We start from the raw sequence: 12,337 nt of genomic DNA on the forward strand, positions 1-12,337 counted from the left end.
ACTGCCTCCTGGCAATTCCCCCTGACACTGACTGAGCACTGCTCCAGCACTGCCCGGGCATGACCCTCTCCCCATTCCCCCCCCGGGGATCTGTCCACAAGGTAAACGCGTGGGATAGGAGTCAGAATTCACTCCGTTCTGCCTTCACACCAACATGAATGGATTTTCCTACGGGTGGGGCAAAGGGGGAGGGTGCTGATTCAGGCATATGATACAAATGTGTTTTTTTTAATTTAGAGTACCCAATTCATTTTTTTCCAATTAAGGGGCAATTTAGCGTGGCCAATCCACCTACCCTGCACATCTTTGGGTTGTGGGGGCGAAATCCACGCAAACACGGGGAGAATGTGTAAACTCCACACGGACAGTGACCCAGAGCCAGGATTGAACCTGGGACCTCGGCACCGTGAGGCAGCAGTACTAACCACTGCGCCATCGTGCTGCCCTAGTACAAATGCATTATAATGACCTTCCCGACATTGAACATCGGGATTCCCGTTATGCCACCGGCGACGGGCGGGGACAATCACATCGAGAACTTCTGCCGACGTAAAACACGATTTGGGCCTCTGGCGAGATTTACTGCTCCCATCACCAAACCAGCCTGAAAAGATCAGGGACGTCATTCTCCGACCCCCCGCCGGGTCGGAGAATGGCCGTTGGCCGCCGTGAATCCCGCCCCCGCCGGTTGCCGAAGTCTCCGAAGGGAGAAAAGTCGGCGGGGCGTTAATGGCGCCGCTGCCGCGGAGAATGGCACGGGTCTGCGCAAGGCAGCCGATTTTGGGCCTGCCGATATTCTCCCTTCCGGATGGGCCGAAGTCCCGTCGACGTGATGACCGTTCACGTCGACGTAAATCAAACCTCCTTTTCATCGGCGTCAACCTGTGGTCCAGGTTCACGCCGACCAGCGTGGAGGTGAGTGACGGTCTGGGGGGTTGGTCGCTGGGCAGGCGATGGCGTGGCCGCAGTCTGAATGTGTGGGGGAGAGGTGTGTCTCGGTGTGTGTGTGCAGCGGGGGGGTGGTTAGAGTGGGCTGGGCTCCGGGGGAGTGCCGGGAGGGGGGTCCGTGCCGGGGAGGAGGATGGGGGGTCCGTGCCGGGGAGGAGGTTGGGGTCCGTGCCGGTGAGGGGGATGGGGGGGGGTCCGTGCCGGGGAGGAGGTTGGGGTCCGTGCCGGGGAGGGGGATGGGGGGGGGGGGCCCATGCCGGGCAGGGGGATGGGGGGGGGTCCGTGCCGGGGAGGGGGATGGGGGGGGCAAGTGAGTTGGTCCACCTGGCCAGGTGCCAGCCTCCAACAGTTGGACCCATGCTGTCCATGCCACCTGGCTGGGGGGAAGGAGGGGATATGGGCAATGATGACATGTCGTCGTTCCCCCACCCCCCTCTCCCCCCCACCGGGCCGTCATGTTTTCCGATCATACAGCGATGTTGGCCGCCGTGGCGGCAGCCGCTAATGTCCATGTTGCCCTGGATGAGGAAGGGGAGGAGGAGCCTGCCAGAGAGGTGGCGCAGGCTGCCGCAGAGGGGCAGGCGGCAGCCGCCCAGGCTGGAGGGACACCTGACCGACAGGACGAGGAGGGGGAGGAGGACGTCGTGGCCCCACGGCAACGGAGGCACCCGAGGGCGCCCCGTGTGTACCGGCCCCGGCAGTCGTACCAGGACCTCACGGACCGGGAATGCAGGAGGAGACTCCGGATGAGGCGGGAAACCATGGCACACATCTGCCACCTGCTGGCACACCTGTCACCGCGTGGCACTGGCGGGGGACACCCTCTCCCCGTGTCCGTCAAGATTACGGTTGCCCTGAACTTTTATGCAACGGGGTCATTCCAGGCACCGAGTGGGGACCTGTCCGGCATATCGCAGACATCGGTGCATCGGTGCATCCGGGCAGTGACCGATGCCCTATATGCCATGGCGCACCGCTACATCCGCTTCCCTGTGGACCGGGCCAGCCAAGATGCCCGGGCCGTGGGCATCTCTGCCGTGGCCGGGTTCCCCATGGTCCAGGGTGCGATCGATGGGATGCACGTCGCCGTGTGGCCACCTGCAGATAACAGGGCCGTGTTCACCAATCGGAAGGGGACCTATTCGATGAACATACAGGTGGTCTGCGACCACCGCATGATGATCCTGCAAGTCTGCGCCCATTACCCAGGCAGTGTACACGACTCATACGTGTTGTCGCGGTCATCCATCCCCGGCATGTATGAGGGACGCCATCCCCGGCTGAGGGGCTGGTTGCTGGGCAACAGGGGCTACCCATTGCGATCGTGGCTGATGACGCCTGTACGGAGGCCACGCAATGAGGCGGAGAACCGCTACAATGATGCCCATGTAGCGACAAGGGGAGTGATAGAGAGGTGCTTTGGCGTGCTGAAGATGCGTTTCAGGTGCCTGGACCTCTCTGGGGGCGCCCTCCAGTATCGGTCAGATAGGGTCGGCCGCATCATTGTGGTGTGCTGAGTCCTGCACAACATAGCCCAGCAGAGGGGCGATGTGCCGCAGACAGAGGAGGGCGGAGTGGAGGAGCAGCAGGAAGAGGCGCAGTCCTCCCCAGATGAGGGGGATGGGGGCAATGGTCAGGGCAGACGGGGTAGACACAGGCGGGTGGCTGTCCACCGTTACCGGCTGGCCCAGCGGGCACGGGACAGACTGATAGCCGCCCGCTTCACTGACTAGATGGGCGTGGGAATCGGGTAGTATGGCCACAGACCGCACACCATGGCAACAGCCGACCACCCACACCCCCCACCCATCCACCCACCCAGCACCCTCACCCCCCTCCCCAACCCCACCCACCCCACCCGCATGCACACCACCCCCCCCATTGCCGATCCACCTGCGGCACAACGGCCAGGCTCACACAGTTGCGGGTGGACGCGTGTCTATTGCAGGCCATGGAGGATGATGACAACTCGCCCTGCGGTGAGCTCCTGGCTCCACATCGTTGGACTATGTCTGACCCATGGCCACAGTACCACCATCCACCCGGACCATCCCTGCATGCGGCTGTGACACTGCAGCGCACGGTCCCGTCCTCTGCCTGGGGGGATGTTGATGGCGGGCCAGGGGGAAGGGGGCAGACTCACCTGGGGCTGGGGTAAGACCACCCCTCAAACACACACTTGCGCTCAACGTACATGACACCCCCGCACGCTTTGGACAGAGCACAAAGGCAGCTTCTGTAGGTGTAACATTGACTTTAATAACCAAAGGAGTTCATGCACGTGCCCTAGCCCCTAAAACTCATTTGTGCCCTGCACCCGTGCCAACTTACTCAGTGTCTCATTGTTTGGCCTTACGGGCCCTTTGACTACGTCTACGTGGTTCCCCAGACGGTACAGCAAAACTGGAGGTGGACTCCTGTGATTCCTGCCCTCTGACACTGGATCCCTTTGGCGGCCGTTTCCTGGGGCGTCCTGGCCTAGATGGGCCAGTTTGCGGCCCGGGCGACTGGGATGGCGAGCTGCCAGCCTGTCCTGCCCGTTGCCCACCCGATGCACCTGGGACGGAAGGGGGGGGAGTCCAAGGTGTCGCAGTGTTCCCGGACCTCCCCTACAGGGGGAGCCGGGACGGACCACACCACCTCCTCCTCCCTCGGGGTGCCCGATGGCCCCCAGGCCTCTACATGGGTGGGGGTTGCGAACGGACTGGCCATCCGACGCCCCCCCGGCATCTGGCGCTGCCAGTCCTGGAGGCCCGTGCTGGTATCGACAGGGGTCTGCAGGTTTGCAGCCATGGAGCCCAGGGGGTTGCACATGGCCACTGGCGCCGATGCTCTCAGCGATGGCCTGCAGAGACTGGGCCATGGCCTGGAGAGACTGGGCCATGGTGTTGAGCGCCTCTGCCATCTGGCGCTGGCACTGGCTCATGGCCTCCTGTGAGAGGGCAGCCATGTCCTGGGCCACAGACGCCGCCTGCACGGAAAGCCCCAGGCCTCGCAAACCGTTCCCCATGTCTGACACCGTCGCACCCATTGCCTCCACCGCGGACGCCACCCGTGCGGTGTCGGCCTGGGTGGCACGTATGACCGGCACCACTTCCAGCTCCTGGACGCGGGTGGACTCCTCCACTGCAGCCGCCGCAAGCCGGCCGTCACCCTCTTCGCTCGTCTCCGAGTCGGTGGTTGCATCGGATCTATGTGTGGGTGTGGTAACTGCAGGAACCCGGGATCCATCTGGGCGGCAGATGTTCGCTTGGGCTGGGCTGCCCTCCGACCGCCCGGCCCCTCTGCTGCTCCTACCTCCACCTGCTGTACCGGGACGGCTGTGTTGTGCGCACCAGTGAGTGTACCAGACGCCTCATCACTAAAGTGCCAAACCGAGGTGAGTGTTTCTGCGATGGTGGAGGGTGTTGGTGACAGCAGTGGCGTTGTGTCGTGCTCCTCGTCCCACTCTGAGTCCATGGCACTTTGGGGTGGGGGTTCGTCTCCACCCATCCACTCTGAGTCACTGTCCGGTATTTCGTCTTCCTGGGTAGTGCTGTCCCGGGTAGGGGTGTCCTGGGTAGTGCTGTCCCGGGTAGGGGTGTCCTGGGTCGTGGTGACCTGGGTAGTGGTGTCCTGGGTAGTGGTGTCTTGGGTAGTGGTGTCCTGGCTCGGATGTGACGGGGGCCTGTGGCTGCCCCCCTCGCTGCGGGGTGGCACACGCCTGCGTCGTCGCTCCCACACGTGACGGGGGTGTCATCTCCCTGTTGCTCCAGGTCTCTCCGTCTCCCGTGGTGTGCGAGGGGCATCCTGCGGGCGTCGCATGCCGGGGGGGTCCCAGTCTCTCCGTCTCCCGTGGCCTCCGAGGGGCATCCTGCGGGCGGTCTGCATCTGCGGGGATGGGTGCCTGGACGTTTGGTCATGCGATACACAATGAAGCATGCATGGTTAGACATCAGGCAGTGATCAGGTGATATGGGGGAGGGGGATATAGGGGAGGGGGGATATGGGGACGGGCTGTCGGTGGCTCACTTGCTAGTACGCCCCCGAGCTCTGCATCAGCAACCTCCCAGTCGTCAGGTCCGCCAGCCAGTTCCAGGGCCCTTTCCTCGTGTTCGGTCAGTGGCCTCTCATCAGCGGTGCCTCCTCCAGTGTTCACATGCTCCCTATTGTTGTGTGCGCGCTTCTCCTGTGGGGGGGGGGGGGGGGGGTGGTGGCAGGGGTAAAAGGCAACAGTGTTAGGCAAGTATATGGATGCACACCATCGGTTGCGCGTGCATTGCAGAGGTTAAGGTTAGGGCTGGATTCACTTGGGGATATGGGGGAGGGGGGATATGGGGGAGGGGGGATATGGGGAGGGGGGATATGGGGAGGGGGATATTGGGGGAGGGGGGATATGGGGGAGGGGGGATATGGGGGAGGGGGGATATGGGGAGGGGGAATATTGGGGATATGGGTGAGGGGGGATATGGGGGAGGGTGGATATGGGGGAGGGGGATATGGGGGATATGGAGGAGGGGGGATATGGGGGAGGGGGGATATGGGGATGGGGGATATGGGGGAGAGGGGATATGGGGGAGGTGGCATATAGGGGAGGGGGGATATGGGGGAGGGGGGAGATGGGGAGGGGGGATATTGGCGGTGGGGGGATATGGGGGAGGGGGATATGGGGAGGGGGGATATTGGGGGAGGGGGGATATGGGGAGGGGGGATATGGGGAGGGGGGATATGGGGAGGGGGTATATGGGGGAGGGGGGATATGGGGGAGGGGGGGATATGGAGAGGGGGATATGGGGGAGGGGGGATATGGGGGAGGGGGGATATGGGGAGGAGGGATATGGGGGAGGGGGGGACATGGGGAAGGGGAAATATGGGGGAGGTGGGATGGGGATTTGAGGGAGGGGGATATGGGGAGGGGGATATGGGGAGGGGGATATGGGGGAGGGGGATATGGGGGAGGGGGGATATGGGCAGGGCGATATGGGGAGGGGGGACATGGGGGAGTGGGATATTGGGGGAGGGGGGATATGGGGGAGGGGGATAGGGGGGAGGGTGGATATGGGGGAGGGGGACTATGGGCGATATGGGGGAGGGGGGATATGGGGGAGGGGGGATATGGGGAGGGGGGATATGGGGGAGGGGGGATATGTGGGATATGGAGGAGGGGGTTATGGGGAGGATGGATATGGGGGATATGGTTGAGGGGGGATAGGGGATATGGGGGAGGTGGGATATGGGGGAGGGGGGATATGGGGGAGTGGGGATATGGGGTGGGGGGATATGGGGGCGGGGGGATATGGGGAGGGGGATATTGGGGGAGGAGGGATATGGGGGAGGGGGGATATGGGGAGGCGGGATATGGGGGAGGGGGGATATGGGGAGGGGGGATATGGGGGAGGGGGGATATGGGGTAGGGGGATATGGGGAGGGGGGATATGGGAGAGGGGGGATATGGGGAGGGGGATATGGGGAAGGGGGGACATGGGGAAGGGGAAATATGGGGGAGGGGGGGATGGGGATATGGGGGAGGGGGGATATGGGGGAGTGGGGATATGGGGAGGGGGGGATATGGGCGAGGCTCACCCTGGCTGCTCTGACGAGGTCGTTCACCTTCTTGTGGCACTGGGTGCCTGTCCATGGTGTCAGGGCCGCAGCGGTGACGGCCTCTGCCACCTCCCTCCACAGACGCCGGCTGTGGCGTGGGGCAACTCTGCGGCCGTGCCCAGGATACAGGGCCTCCCTCCTCTGCTCCACTGCGTCCAGGAGCGCCTCCACATCACGGGACTGGAACCTCGGGGCTGAGCGGCGGCCAGCCATCCAGTCGGGTGTTCCGGTCGGGTGTTCCGGTCGGGTGGGGGGGAGCAGCGCGGCCTTATGAGCCGTCACGCCGTGCGGCGCGTATGACGCTGCACGGTGTGAACCACGTGCGCAAGCGCGGATCCCGTCACGTTGCTGCTAGCCCATTACGGGCCGGAGACTTTTGAACCATTTTTCCGGCGTGACGCAGGTCAGATTTGCGCCATTTTTTGCGCCGATCGGCGGACTTTGCGCCGATAACAGAGAATTTCGCCCCAGGAGTGGAAAATCCCTGCCATTGATTTCAGTCTCCGCTCCACACTCTATTCCCTAGCTACCCACACGGTTGCTCTCCCTGCAAACTGTCTGAGATTCAGCCAATCTGTTTGCAGCCTGTTTGTCACATTTGATCCTTAAATGATCTTCTGCCTCAGATTCACACCATCGTGACACATTCTGACAGCACTCCTGTCTTAGCCCATCTGCTGCTGAAACCCTCATTCGTGCCATTGTTACTTCTGGACTCGCCTATTCCAACGTGCTCCTGCCTGCTCTCCCACGTTCTATCCTCTGTAAACCTGAGGCCATCCAAAACTCCACTGAAAGTATCTCCACTCACAGCAATTTAACTCTCTTCATTTCCAGGTTTTCTCTCCTCAATCTGTCATCCGCCCGCCAGCCTAAAATGGAGGCTGGGCTAGAAATGGCCCTTACGTGGTCATTAAGAGCCCAGTTAAGGTGCCTTAATTGGGGCAAGGGCGGGTTTCCTGCCCACCCCAGCTTAAAATGGCTGCGAGGCCAGGGGTGGGCGGGGACCCGGAGGGAATCCTGTCTGTGCAAGTTTATGCTACCCCCTTGCCCCTCCCCTCCACATCTCAGAGCCTGCTTGAAGGGGGAGGGGGAAGTGTAAAATTATGGCTTTGATTTGAAAAGGATAAAATGTCAGGCTCGGCGAAAAATGAGCTATGGCATGTTTGGTACTTTCTCAGAAGACCAATTTCATCCCCTCTACCTCTCCACCATTCATTAAGATCGGGATGATTCTCCCAACTCATTGTCAGCAAACCTGAAGTCCTAATGTTCAAGAATCAATGGCTCCAATGTGCCTCTGCCGTCGATAGCAACAACCAGCCAGGCAGCTGAGGGTGCATCCTCTCAATAAACCCTGACTACAGATTGCTGTTTCACCTCCCAAACATTGCTAAGGCCACCTGGTGGAATAGTGCCTCTTTCAACCCTACCACAAACTCCTGGATTGGTCTATATCACTTCTACCAATAAACCATTTGCTTTCCCCGCTGGGTCTCCGTACCTCTACCCTTCCTCAAATCAGAATCTATCACACTGAATCCTCTCTTCATAAGCTCTTACACACCCATCTAAATGCAGACTTTGTTCTACTCCACCCGCTCCCTGTATCCCACTTTTTGGTTTTGGTTGGTTATTTTAACATTGTTCATGTGCTTCTGCAATTCTTCATCCACCCATTCTGATGGGACTGCCAAAGATGGAGAATTAACCTCCTCAAAATTATCACCTTCATGCCCATATCCTCTGATGGCCTTGCCCAACCCTCATTTGGAGAGAGCAATCCAGACATACATGCCAACCTGTACACTGCTTCTTCTCTGGCATTGAAGCATTGCCCGCTGCCCCTCAATGAAACAATTGTTCATCATCATATCCCTGCCTTCTTGATCACTTTCCCTTGTTACCTTCTTTCAAGAAGCTCCTAAGCCAAGCTCTTGTGCTACTTAATTTAGCAGAGCAACCCTAAAATATGCATAAGCAGGGCATGCAACCTGCAGTGTTATGTGGGACTGACTATTCAATGCATTGGTATGAGCACACAGTTCAGGCTGGCACCCCCAGTGCCAGTACCGTGGGAGTGCTGCACTGTCAGAGATGTAGGGCGAGATTCTCCGACCCCCCGCCGGGTCGGAGAATCGCCGGGGCTGGCGTGAATCCCGCCCCCGCCGGTTGCCGAATTCTCCACCACCAGATATTCGGCGGGGGCGGGAATCACGCCGTGCCGGTTGGCGGGCCCCCCCCTGCGATTCTCCGGCCCGGATGGGCCGAAGTCCCGCTTCTGGAATGCCTATCCCGCCGGAGTAGATTAAACCACCTACTTTACCGGCGGGACAAGGCGGCGCGGGCGGGCTCCGGGGTCCTGGGGGGGGGTGCGGGGCGATCTGGCCCCGGGGGGTGCCCCCACGGTGGCCTGGCCTGCAATCGGGGCCCACCGATCTGCGGGCGGGCCTGTGCCGTGGGGGCACTCTTTCCCTTCTGCCTTCACCATGGTCTCCACCATGGCGGAGGCGGAAGAGACTCCCTCCACTGCGCATGCACGGGAATGCCGTCAGCGGCCGCTGACGCTCCCGCGCATGCGCCGCCCGGAGATGTCATTTACGCGCCAGCTGGTGGGGCACCTAGGGCCTTTTCCGCCAGCTGGCGGGGCGGAAATTCGTCCGGCGCGGGCCTAGCCCCTTAAGGTTGGGGTTCGGCCCCCAAAGGTGGGGCGGCGCGATGCCCGACTGATTTGCACCATTTTGGGCGCCAGTCGGCGGACATCGCGCCGTTTCCGGAGAATTTCGCCCGTAGTTTTTTTTTTAAGAGGGGGAGTTGAGCCCCTCTCGGGTGGGTGTGAAAGATTGCACGGCTCCACTCAAAGATTAGCAGTGGGATTGCCGGTGCCCGCCTGCTGCACAGGAACATAGAGGCAGTTTAGCCTCTGAGCCCAGTCCTACCATTCAATGGCTGTTGATCTATCTGCACCAGAACCTGGTGAAGCCACCTAAAATGGCTGATTCCCGATTAATTTGGCCAAAACCCAATTTAAAATGGCGAACCGAAAAGGCTGATGGGAAAAGCAGCCAACAGGACACAAACGGACAGCTGCAGACAGAATAGCGTATTCGGCTCTGGGGAAGTCGGCCCAGATCAATACCTAAGACTATTAGCAGCACATCAACACAGACATCTGCAGTTTAATCGGCTATTCCCGGGAACAATTGCAACATATTAGCAATTGAATGCCGGGCCAGACCTGTCGGCGCCTGCAGTGGACGAAACAAAGACAGGTGAACGACCACCCCCCGATCGAGTAATCGCCCCATTATTGGAGCATATCGAACCCAGTGATTGGGAACAAGTCCAATCACTTGGGACTCAGGGTCCAGGGCCGCCCCGCGAGGCGGGAAGCCCCTGGGCCCTATAAAGTGAGGGGCCAAGTTCAGATCTCTCTCTCTCCCTTCTTCACCTGCTCGCAACCTTCTCAAGAACCTTCGATAAAGAACCGTAAGTCTGACTCCAGCGATCGCTACCTGATAGAGATTCCTAGCCATCGACCCGTATCAGCCTTTTGAATCCCGCAGGCCAGATCCGATTCGATAAGCTATTCCTTTCCCTGACCTGGTGGGCCCTTCCTAAAGTTAAGTATTGGCCTGTTAGTTATAGGTATTAGTCTAGAAGTAGCATTATTGTATAAGTATTAATTGCTGTATATAATAAATGACCGTTGATTTCAATCTTACTAAGCGGTGTGCTGACTTATTAATCATAACTCGAGCTTGAACCACGTGGCGGTATCAGAAAGATACCTGGCGACTCGTGAGCAAAGGTGACATAATCAGAGGTAATAAACTAAGGCTAAAAAGAGCAACACTGGGTGGCACAGTAGCACAGTGGGTAGCACTGTTGCTTCACAGCTCTGGGTCCCAGGTTCGATTCCCGGCTTGGGTCACTGTCTGTATGGAGTCTGCACCTTCTCCCCGTGTCTGCGTGGGTTTCCTCCGGGTGCTCCGGTTTCCTCCCACAAGTCTTGAAAGACGTGCTGTTAGGGAGTTTGGACATTCTGAATTCTCCCTCAGTGTACCCGAACAGGTGCCGGAGTGTGGTGACTAGGGGCTTTTCACAGTAACTTCATTGCAGTGTTTTTTTTAAATACATTTAGAGTACCCAATTATTTTTTTTTCTAATTAAGGGGCAATTTAGCGTGGCCAATTCACCTACTCTGCACATCTTTGGGTTGTGGGGGTGAAACCCACGCAGACATGGGGAGAATGTGCAAACTCCACACGAACCGGTGAGCCTTACGTCAGTGGTAGGGAAATTACTGGAGAGAATTCTTCGAGACAGGATCTACTCCCATTTGGAAGCAAATGGACGTATTACTGAGAGGCAGCATGGTATTGTGAAGGGGAGGTCGTGTCTCACTAACTTGATAGAGATTTTCGAGGAGGTCACAAAGATGATTGATGCAGGTAGGGCAGTGGATGTTGTCTATATGGACTTCAGTAAGGCCTTTGACATGGTCCCTCATGGTAGACTAGTACAAAAGGTGAAGTCACACGGGATCAGGGGTGAGCTGGCAAGGTGGATACAGAACTGGCTAGGTCATAGAAGGCAGAGAGTAGCAATGGAAGGATGCTTTTCTAATTGGAGGGCTGTGACCAGTGGTGTTCCACAGGGATCAGTGCTGGGACCTTTGCTGTTTGTGGTATATATAAATGATTTGGAGGAAAATGTAACTGGTCTGATAAGTAAGTTTGCAGACGACACAAAGGTTGGTGGAATTGCGGATAGCGATGAGGACTGTCAGAGGATACAGCAGGATTTAGATTGTTTGGAGACTTGGGCGGAGAGATGGCAGGTGGAGTTTGTTCCGGACAAATGCGAGGTAATGCATTTTGGAAGGTCTAATGCAGGTAGGGAATATACTGTGAATGGTAGAACCCTCAAGAGTATTGAAAGTCAGAGAGATCTAGGTGTACAGGTCCACAGGTCACTGAAAGGGGCAACACAGGTGGAGAAGGTAGTCAAGAAGGCATACGGCATGCTTGCCTTCATTGGCCGGGGCATTGAGTATAAGAATTGGCAAGTCATGTTGCAGCTGTATAGAACCTTAGTTAGGCCACACTTGGAGTAAGTGTTAAATTCTGGTCGCCACACTACCAGAAGGATGTGGAGGCTTTAGAGAGGGTGCAGAAGAGATTTACCAGAATGTTGCCTGGTATGGAGGGCATTAGCTATGAGGAGCGGTTGAATAAACTCGTAAGCCTACTTGAGACAATAAAGATTAGTTAAAAAACCAGCTCGTTCATCCCTGCACTCGAAGGCGTAGGTCTGAAAGCGTCCAGACAAATCAGTGAACAGGTAGATTATGCTTTCAAAACTGGATGGTTAATAAGTTTGCTTCAGAATTTACTGTCCGTTAATAACTTGATCAGAAATGGTAGTCATTTTAATCATGCCCCTGTGAAATTGCTTTGGGTGAATAGTTTGCTTTTAGCATTTCAGGTATTTGAATAATTCTGCTTATTTACTGGGAACTTCAGAAGAAGTTATTGACACATCATTAATGTTGTATTGAATATTTAATCGGATGATAACGGCAACTCACTATCACATCGAACCTTCCACCTTTTCAAATGGCCCAAGGCACTTCACAGAGATCAGAACAGACTGTGAACAATGGGTGGGAGAGTTAACAACTGAGTCACGATTGACATTTGTAAGAGAAGATTCAGTGAATGTACATTTTTTAATGGCAAGGAACGATGGTTTGAGGGTGATGAAAAGATAAGAGTCGTGTGTCCTCAGTATGCATGGAGAA

Source organism: Scyliorhinus torazame, chromosome 11 (genome assembly GCF_047496885.1).
Source record: "Scyliorhinus torazame isolate Kashiwa2021f chromosome 11, sScyTor2.1, whole genome shotgun sequence".
In the NCBI taxonomy this organism is placed as follows: Eukaryota; Metazoa; Chordata; class Chondrichthyes; order Carcharhiniformes; family Scyliorhinidae; genus Scyliorhinus; species Scyliorhinus torazame.